At 46.2% G+C, this 8,034-nt stretch overlaps 1 pseudogene; it reads left to right on the top strand.

Annotated features, from left to right (window-relative positions):
* The first annotated feature begins 7,189 nt into the window (after window positions 1-7,189).
* The window catches only part of LOC129673657 (transcription factor BTF3-like), a 63,763-nt pseudogene continuing 62,918 nt past the window's right edge, over window positions 7,190-8,034 (top strand).

Consider the following 8,034-nt stretch of genomic DNA (forward strand, 5'->3'; position numbering starts at 1 on the left):
TGATATTCAAGGTGCTGTCATGATGCCAGCTCTGGGAATGCTACACGGAAGTGGGGTTCTGGGTGGGACCAGAGCACCTGGTAAACACTAGGAGCAGCAACCCTCCCCTCCCTTCCCCAGGCCTACCAGCCTCCCTCTAGAGTCTCCCCACTATTGGTAGAGAGTGGAAAAAAAAAAAAAAAAACACAACAAAAAACAGAGTAAAATGAAATGACCCCCGCTGAATGCTACTTTGTTGTTGCTGTGGATGCAACATTAATTAGTTCCTCGAGATTTCCAGATCTCTCTCTCTCTCTCTCTCTCTCTCTCTCTCTCACACACACACACACACACACACACAGACAGATTTGGTTAGGAAATAGTCCTTAGGAAACAATCTATTACCTAATGCCTCCCTGAGGAAGATGTGACAAGTTTAACAAATGTGTCTCTTTTCTTACCTTGGTGCTTCTACAGCTCAAATCTGCCTAGAATTCAAATAATAAAAAAATAAATAAATAAAAGTAAAGAGTCTTGGCTTTCAAAGAGAGAGAGAGAGAGAGAGAGAGAGAATAATCTACACATACTCCCTGCATTTGTAAAGTTATTCAGAGGCTAGGGACCAAGAATGAGGGAATATTCCCCTGGGCTTGACCTGACTCCTGTTGCTTGCTGGAGCACAGGTTAAGGTTAGAGGCTGTACCGTGAGCTGATGGTGTGATCCCACGTGACACCATGTCGTGTGTGTCCCTCTGTGTGTATTGTGATGTAATGGGCAAGTCTAAAACATGACTCCAAGGTCAGGCCTAAGAGTCCAGCTGTGGCATTACTTGACAGTGCGGGAAATTAATGGATCAGAGGGAGAAACTTTGATTCTTTGAAGTGGCTAAATGGCTTTTTTCCCCATCCTTCCCCGAGATGCTGAGGTATGTGTTGCGTGATTTTCCATGACACAGTCTTGTGATCTGGGAAATCCGAAAGTATCCCGTGTTGTCCTTGATGGTGGCCGATTCCATAGGTTGTCCTGGCATTAGTCAACTCTCCTTTGGGCTGTCCTGGAGGTGCATCTCATCCTTGGGATTTTTTTTTTTTTTTTTTTAGTGAAATACCCACACATAAACCCTTTGAGTCAAACTTTGCCTAAAGTTGGGCTGAAGAGATGGCTCAGTGGTTAAGGGCACTGACTGCTCTTCCAGAGCAGTCATATAAGGTAGAATCAAAAGGCCCAAATGTGAGCTGGAAGGAAAAAAAAATGGAAACAAGAGGAAGAACGTTGACATCAAACAGAGAATCAGTCCTGAATCAACAGATGTAATCACTCAGGATGAAGATTGTTCTGTCATATTTAAAAGGCAAACCCAAAGGATTCAATTCCCAGCACCCACATGGCAGCTCACAACTGTCTGTAACTCCAAGATCTGACACCCTCACAGACATACATGCAAGTGAAATACCAATCCACATAAAATAAAAATTAAAAACAAAAACCTTAGCCTAAGGCACTGGAAACTATTTCTACTCTTGATAAGAAGGATAAGTCTGGCTCTCTAAGACAGGACTGGGACTAGGGTAAGGTGGGAATTATTAGGACAGAGGATTTGGGGAGGCTTTTATAATGAAAGTTTTGGTTTCTTTGTAAACTCAGTTATGTTATGTTATATTTTTGTTTGGTCCCAAGTGTGGGATTTAAGTTTGGACTTTAGTTTGTCCACAGCTGATAATTGGCTCATGCAGGGCCTTTGCCTGCCTCGTGCAGCATGAAGAGGGTCGTGGCCTAGGGCTCCGAGGATGTAAATATGGGAGCCCGGAGAGAGAAAGCGAGGTGTGTGGTGCTGGCAGGTGTCACACAGCAGTCTGGAGTGACCAGAGACAGGTGGTGTGGCGGATGGAGGGTAATGTTTTGATGAAGGGGCCAGGAGGAGGCTTTGTGCTGCTGACGAAGATGGTATAGCCCCGGGGAGAAATAAAGGGCTCTGCACCCCCTCTCCCCATTAACCCTCTTCTACCTAGGGTTGGAGGGTTGGAAGGGAGACGCTTGAAGGAACCCTCCCCAAAAGAGAGTTTTAAAAAACAAGCGCTACAGGCTTTGGGTTCCGGCATTACACAGGCTTTTAAAAGGGGTGACCCTTGGCAGGCAGTGGTTCCTGCAGTACCCCTTCAAGAGTTGCTGATCTTATTTATTCCCATTACCTCCCTCCAAATTCCCCAGAGACATCCAGCCTACCCCCCTCCCACTTCATGTCCTCTTAAAAAAAGAGTTATCATTATTATTAATAGGTTCCTGAGTTCAGTTAGTGCGGACTGCATGAGAACAGGATCATCCACTAGTTATGGGCAACCTACAAGCGGCCCCATCCCCCAAGAAGAGTGACTTTCTCTCCTGAGTGGCCATCAGTTCCTCAGCTGAGGGTAGGGCCTCCAGAGCCCTTCTCCCTGATTTTTTTTCTTTCTTTCTGATTGCTCTAGGCTATCTGGTCTGGAGCCGGGATGAGCCTGAGATGATGGCCCTCCTTGTTGGAACGTCCCCACAGCCTTCGTGTCTTGATTTGTCTGGCCTGTGTTGTCTGGTTTTCCTCTGGAGTCCACTTAGATATGCTTTGGTTTTGGTGTTCCTGTCTTTCCTGCCAGGTTCAGGGAGGACCCATGAGTCAGAGCTTCGGTAAACAGCCGGTAAACATGCATCACTCCAAGGTCTCCCGCAGGTGCACTTTCCCCCGACGCTTGCTGGAAACTCATGGAATCTTCTACTCCTGTTTGCTTCTCTGCCTCTTCACTCCACAGATGTAGTTCATGATAAATCACCCTCTCTAGCTTGTCCTTCTCAAGGGCTCTTAGGTCTCTTTGTGCCACCACCTCCAGGACCCTACTTAAGGGACAGCCACACCTCAACATAGTTGAGTGCTTTGTATGTAATATTAGCCTACCAACAAGACTATCCCTCGATGTGCCTGAGATAATAGAAGATGAAAATGGCATAGCTTTGTCCTCCTATGGAAGGGCCTCTGGTTCAGGCGCCCACTGGGATCTGGCATCTCCTTTATATTTGCTCTCTAGCATCTTTCAGCCCCTGTCCAGGGTTCTCTGTAGCCCCCCCCTCCCCCAGACAGCCTCGCAGTCAGTGACCACTCTTAGTTCCCTGCTTCGTCTTCCAGATTTTACCTTCCTCCCACTGGGACACTGGGCCGCTGAGTCTCCTGTCCTAGATGAATCACTCAGACCATGGAATGCCTTGCATAGGGAGTGCCCTGTGCTTGGGCTGCTGGCTGAGCATTTGAGGTGTGGTGCTGAAAAAAGCCCTGTGCTCTGCACCCTGCCCTAGAAGCTCTGTGTCATGTGTTTGCTGCTCACACTCTGTGGTCTGGATCCACTTCACCCTCAGAACCAGCTTGGTTAGCTCAAAGCGCCTCTGACAGCGGCAGCAGGAGCAGCAGATGGCTGTAACACCTGCCATCCTGTAGGTGCTGTAGGGGGGAGATGCTGGTGGGTCTGTCTGGCCGTGTGTTTTGCCACACATCTGGAACCAGATGTTCATGGTGAGGAAGATGGAGATGTCTGGCTATCGGCAACTCACGGGGCCGTAGCCGAGGAGTTTGTTAGACGGTATAAGTGGGTCCAGCTGATTACAGGAGACATACAGTTTCTATAAATTCGCATCTTTAGGAGGATGGAAAAGCCAGCATTTACTGAGTACATCTCAGGAGTCTTTTGCTCTCTATGGGCTGTGGAGTTTTGATGGTATAGTAGGTGTGGACAGGAGCCAATAAGTAGGTCAGGGGCCTCGGGGCTCTAATTAGGAACTTAAAGCATGCATGTTTGTTGGACTTACAGAAATGAAGGAGCGAGGGAGAAAGGGAGAAGATTGTTCCCAGTTCCTAGTTGGCTAAGGAGGGATTGAAATTGCTGATCAGTGAGATCATGGGGTCAAGGCTGGTGGCTGGCAGGTTCCTTGTGGGTGGACAGGGTAAAATGACAACAGTTCACCGGCAAATGAAAATGAGGCTATGCTAGCGATCAGCTCTGGGTGGTCCACGAGGCCTCTCCTTATTTTGCAGAAAGGCGTGGTTCCTGCCCCCCACTTCAAAATACGGCTAACAGAGCCAAGACTAATGCAGACAAGAGAGGAAAGCTGAAAGCCAATAACAGAGAGAAAGAAAAAAAGAATCTGAGAGTAGTCTGTTACTTCAGGCTCTTGAAATGTAAACATGTATGGCTTTAGACAGTTATCTGCACAGATAACACGTGGTCTCCATGACCGATCCAGGAGTGAGCCCTGGTTCTTCAGCATCATTCAATGGCTAATCCACCTTGTCATTTAATCAATCAAGCAATTAATCAATTGATTTTTCCACACAGGGTTTCTCTGTGTACCCGAGGCTCTCCTGGAACTCAGTGATCCACCTGCCTCTGCCTCTGCCTCTGCCTCTGCCTCCGCAGGCACACACCCCCATCACCGCCTGGCCACTTTGCCCTTTATTTTGATAAGTAAAATTTCACCCTGGAATCAAGTCTATTTAGAAACCTTTTCCTGCCCTATACGGCCTCGTATTCTGAGGACTCTGTGGAAGAGCCTCGTTTCAATGTGTGTACCGACAGTGCTGCTGACACTCAACCAGAGGAAAAGGAGTAATCCACAGCCACAGGCTTAGAGATGGGAAGCTATGGCTGACCGGCAGGTGCAGTTGCACCTTTTCCAGAGATTTCTCTGAGGAGGGCAGGTGCATGATTTTTGAGGATCGCTGTACCCAGCAGTAAAAAACAGGAACTACACGCTGAATCATGCTCTCGGGCTTGGATATGTTCTCAGGGGCTCCCAGGGTGACTGGAAACATCCCTGTGTATTTTAAATGTCTAAAGTCTTTATTCTTTTTTCCCCTCCCCCCTTCTCCCAACCCCAGGTCTCATTGTGTAGCCCTGGGTGACCTGGAATTCAATATGTAGATCAGGATAGACTTAAATTCACAGACATCTGCTTGCCATTGTCTTCCTAGTTTTGGGATTAATGTAGCGGGCCATCGCACACACAGTTTCTTTTCCATTAATATATATTAACATAAATACATATTATTATAAATATTATCTATTAATTGAAAGAAAGCTGAGTATATAAACATATAGAATATATATATTTACACACTTACTTTCGTGGCCAACATTGCCCTTGAACTCCTGATTCCATTTTAATAACTCTTGCTTTAATGGTTTAACGGAGACAAAGTTAGTCCGCCCTAATTCTGCACAGGTTTGTGTATGTCCAGTTTCTTCTGTTGATTTCAAGAGCACGTGTTTACTGCAGTGTCCTTTGGCCAATGCATACTTGACAGTAGAGCTGCCATTTTGCCTCCCGGCATATTAAGTACTTTTACTATTTTATAATGTGTACTTGGGAACAATCGGGAAGGAGTTAAGGTATTTCAATATTTTCCTTGTGATTTGAAGCAAAATAAAATGCTCACATCCCAACGTGGAAGATGTTAACTATCACATTAACACTTGCTAATGATCATAAGGCATCGCACGCATTTTAATAATGGTTATTTGCTCTAGAAAAAAAATAATTACGTGTCTTTAAGGTTCTCATAATATCTATACAATTTTTGGTGCTGTGTTGTTCCCAGCCTAACTCATACACAAATGCAGATCTTCATGCCATTTAATCTGAGGCTAGGTGATAGAAGGGAGAAATCATTCATTAGGAAGCTACAGATGTCTTATCTTTGTTTCAGAACACACCAGAGAATTTAATTCAAAGTTCTAGAAAAAATATTGACAGACAGATGGGATACAAACCTAATGAACCAGCTACAGAACAGCGCGCTCTAATCTACCAAGCCCCCCTCTGACATGTTCCTTTTTTTTTTAACCAACTCTCAGTTGTAAAGTCAACACATGACAAATCCTCAACAATAATGTCTGACGTTGGACAGAAGCCACTGTAACCAAACAACAGTGATGCACAGAACAGCAGGAGCCAGCTGTTTTAGGAAAAAAGTAGCTTGGCTTCATCACCAAGTCCTGCAGTGACCTTTTCATTGATGTGTGTGCATGAGGGTGCCCAGACAAGGTCATCAGAACCCCCTGAACTGCCAGTTTGGGCGCTAGGAAGCAACCTCACACCTCTGGAAGAGCGGTAATCACTTGGGCCTCTGAGCCGTACCCCGCCTCCTCTTTCCACCGAGGAACCTGAGTTTATGATGTGTGCTTTTGCTGTGTTTCAGGTGGGCTGTAGTGTTGTGGCTATAAGAATATTTTTGTAGTGGTCCCAGATGTGGGATTCGGGACTGATTCAGATGGTCCACAGCAGCGGAGTATTTGCCACCTGCTACGGGCTCTGAGAGGCGCTCTTTGCCAGCTGCGGATAGTTTAAATCTGAAGACTCTGGAAAGGGAATAAAATGCCAGAGCCCAGGGAGTGTGGTGCTTGGAGAAAGAACAAGCCTCCAGGTTGCTGTTGTGAGACAGGAAGTTGAAGATTTGGAGGACTGGACTGGCTACAAGAAACCTGACAACCATAACCAGCAGGAAGCAGCTAAGAGAACTGTGCCCCCTCTCCCACTAACCCTTTTTCTCTCCTACCTGGTGTTGGGGTATTAGGAGGGATTGGGGTGGAGTAGGGAGAGAAAGATAAAAGAAATGTAAATAAGAGTTAGTTAGTTTGTTTGTTTTTAAGTACGCCAAAACTGTAGTTCACTGGTTTTAGCCCAAAGATTGGGGTATTGAAACTTCACCAAATTTCTGATTCCTTGGCTCTATCCTCACTGTTCTGATTTGGAAGGTCTTGGGGTTTTGGCCTCAAGACTCTTCACTCTATTCAGTTTCCTAGGAGAGGCTCTAGGAGAGGGAGCATGCTCCGACCTAGCCCATCTTCAGCTTTTGGGATTGCTAAGCCATTGCTGTCACACGAGCTGTGGCAATGGCAGTCTTTGCTTGCTGAGCACTGACAACGCCTTCCATCTGTCCTAGCAGGACGTGTCAGGAGGAACAACGGATGAATATCCCGTAAGGATAGCTGTTGTGGGCTGACCCTGAATTGGGCATTTCTCTCTCTCTCTCTCTCTCTCTCTCTCTCTCTCTCTCGTGTGTGTGTGTGTGTGTGTGTGTGTGTGGACAGTAGCCTGGACAGCTGCTGGGCCCAGGATTCTATACTCCCAGGACAGCTCTGTACTAATCCCACACAGCTTTGTAAAGTCACCGTGCTGTATGGTGTTTTCATGATGACGTTCTTATACGTGGATCGAGTGTGCTTTAATCCTTCGCTGTGGCAGTTTCGCGTGCGATGCATGCTTACACTCACAGATAGCACGGTGAGCAGGCTGCCTCGCCTTCCGAAGATCGGAAAACTGCGGAAGATTGGAGGGTGTGATTTGGTGGGAAAGTGGTTATAGCAGCTCAGAGGAAAAGGTTTGGTGGTGTAGCTACTTTCTTATTTTTTCTGAAGCCGACTCACTCGGTAGCCCACCCTCGCCCCAGTGTTACGGCAATCCTCCTGCCTCAGCCTTCCAAGTGCTAAAATTACAGGTGTGTGCCGCCAGGCCTGGCTTTGAATATTACTTACATAGCATTCACGGTGAACTGAGAGAGGGGTAGTTATTTTCGAGTGAGTGTGTGAGCATGCAAATGTGTGTGAGTATGTTTGTGTACGTGTGTGTATGTGTGTGTGCCCCTATTTGCACTTGTATTTATGTGTGTATTTGTGTGTGTATGCATGTGTGCGTGTGTATGTGTAATGTGTGTGTATGTTCATTTGTGTACATGCATGTGTGTGTGTATTTGTGTGTGTGTGTCCATAGGTGTGTTTGTGTATATATGAGTATGTGCATGCATGTGTGTGTAAGTGTGTGCATATGTGTGTAAGCATTTGTGTGCATGTGTGTATGTATGTGTGTATATGTGTGTGTGCATTTTCTATGTGTGTGTCTGTATGTGTGTGTGCATTTGTGTGTATGTATGTGTGTCTGTATGTGTGTGCATTTGTGTGTATGTATGTGTATGTGTGTCTGTATGTGTGTGTACATCTGTGTGTCTGTATGTGTGTGTACATCTGTGTGTCTGTATGTGT

Source organism: Psammomys obesus, unplaced genomic scaffold (genome assembly GCF_907164565.1).
Source record: "Psammomys obesus unplaced genomic scaffold, mPsaObe1.curated_primary_1811, whole genome shotgun sequence".
NCBI classification, from domain to species: Eukaryota; Metazoa; Chordata; class Mammalia; order Rodentia; family Muridae; genus Psammomys; species Psammomys obesus.